The sequence below is a fragment of the Melospiza melodia genome, unplaced genomic scaffold, assembly GCF_035770615.1.
Source record: "Melospiza melodia melodia isolate bMelMel2 unplaced genomic scaffold, bMelMel2.pri scaffold_138, whole genome shotgun sequence".
Lineage (NCBI taxonomy): Eukaryota > Metazoa > Chordata > Aves > Passeriformes > Passerellidae > Melospiza > Melospiza melodia.
This window is the reverse complement of record NW_026948509.1, coordinates 407,600-410,178: the sequence shown is the minus strand read 5'-3', so window position 1 is coordinate 410,178 and position 2,579 is coordinate 407,600.

Below are 2,579 nucleotides of genomic sequence, written 5' to 3'. Positions count from 1 at the left end.
CCCTAACCCTAACCCTAACCCTAACCCTAACCCTAACCCTAACCCTAACCCTAACCCTAACCCTAACCCTAACCCTAACCCTAACCCTAACCCTAACCCTAACCCTAACCCTAACCCTAACCCTAACCCTAACCCTAACCCTAACCCTAACCCTAACCCTAACCCTAACCCTAACCCTAACCCTAACCCTAACCCTAACCCTAACCCTAACCCTAACCCTAACCCTAACCCTAACCCTAACCCTAACCCTAACCCTAACCCTAACCCTAACCCTAACCCTAACCCTAACCCTAACCCTAACCCTAACCCTAACCCTAACCCTAACCCTAACCCTAACCCTAACCCTAACCCTAACCCTAACCCTAACCCTAACCCTAACCCTAACCCTAACCCTAACCCTAACCCTAACCCTAACCCTAACCCTAACCCTAACCCTAACCCTAACCCTAACCCTAACCCTAACCCTAACCCTAACCCTAACCCTAACCCTAACCCTAACCCTAACCCTAACCCTAACCCTAACCCTAACCCTAACCCTAACCCTAACCCTAACCCTAACCCTAACCCTAACCCTAACCCTAACCCTAACCCTAACCCTAACCCTAACCCTAACCCTAACCCTAACCCTAACCCTAACCCTAACCCTAACCCTAACCCTAACCCTAACCCTAACCCTAACCCTAACCCTAACCCTAACCCTAACCCTAACCCTAACCCTAACCCTAACCCTAACCCTAACCCTAACCCTAACCCTAACCCTAACCCTAACCCTAACCCTAACCCTAACCCTAACCCTAACCCTAACCCTAACCCTAACCCTAACCCTAACCCTAACCCTAACCCTAACCCTAACCCTAACCCTAACCCTAACCCTAACCCTAACCCTAACCCTAACCCTAACCCTAACCCTAACCCTAACCCTAACCCTAACCCTAACCCTAACCCTAACCCTAACCCTAACCCTAACCCTAACCCTAACCCTAACCCTAACCCTAACCCTAACCCTAACCCTAACCCTAACCCTAACCCTAACCCTAACCCTAACCCTAACCCTAACCCTAACCCTAACCCTAACCCTAACCCTAACCCTAACCCTAACCCTAACCCTAACCCTAACCCTAACCCTAACCCTAACCCTAACCCTAACCCTAACCCTAACCCTAACCCTAACCCTAACCCTAACCCTAACCCTAACCCTAACCCTAACCCTAACCCTAACCCTAACCCTAACCCTAACCCTAACCCTAACCCTAACCCTAACCCTAACCCTAACCCTAACCCTAACCCTAACCCTAACCCTAACCCTAACCCTAACCCTAACCCTAACCCTAACCCTAACCCTAACCCTAACCCTAACCCTAACCCTAACCCTAACCCTAACCCTAACCCTAACCCTAACCCTAACCCTAACCCTAACCCTAACCCTAACCCTAACCCTAACCCTAACCCTAACCCTAACCCTAACCCTAACCCTAACCCTAACCCTAACCCTAACCCTAACCCTAACCCTAACCCTAACCCTAACCCTAACCCTAACCCTAACCCTAACCCTAACCCTAACCCTAACCCTAACCCTAACCCTAACCCTAACCCTAACCCTAACCCTAACCCTAACCCTAACCCTAACCCTAACCCTAACCCTAACCCTAACCCTAACCCTAACCCTAACCCTAACCCTAACCCTAACCCTAACCCTAACCCTAACCCTAACCCTAACCCTAACCCTAACCCTAACCCTAACCCTAACCCTAACCCTAACCCTAACCCTAACCCTAACCCTAACCCTAACCCTAACCCTAACCCTAACCCTAACCCTAACCCTAACCCTAACCCTAACCCTAACCCTAACCCTAACCCTAACCCTAACCCTAACCCTAACCCTAACCCTAACCCTAACCCTAACCCTAACCCTAACCCTAACCCTAACCCTAACCCTAACCCTAACCCTAACCCTAACCCTAACCCTAACCCTAACCCTAACCCTAACCCTAACCCTAACCCTAACCCTAACCCTAACCCTAACCCTAACCCTAACCCTAACCCTAACCCTAACCCTAACCCTAACCCTAACCCTAACCCTAACCCTAACCCTAACCCTAACCCTAACCCTAACCCTAACCCTAACCCTAACCCTAACCCTAACCCTAACCCTAACCCTAACCCTAACCCTAACCCTAACCCTAACCCTAACCCTAACCCTAACCCTAACCCTAACCCTAACCCTAACCCTAACCCTAACCCTAACCCTAACCCTAACCCTAACCCTAACCCTAACCCTAACCCTAACCCTAACCCTAACCCTAACCCTAACCCTAACCCTAACCCTAACCCTAACCCTAACCCTAACCCTAACCCTAACCCTAACCCTAACCCTAACCCTAACCCTAACCCTAACCCTAACCCTAACCCTAACCCTAACCCTAACCCTAACCCTAACCCTAACCCTAACCCTAACCCTAACCCTAACCCTAACCCTAACCCTAACCCTAACCCTAACCCTAACCCTAACCCTAACCCTAACCCTAACCCTAACCCTAACCCTAACCCTAACCCTAACCCTAACCCTAACCCTAACCCTA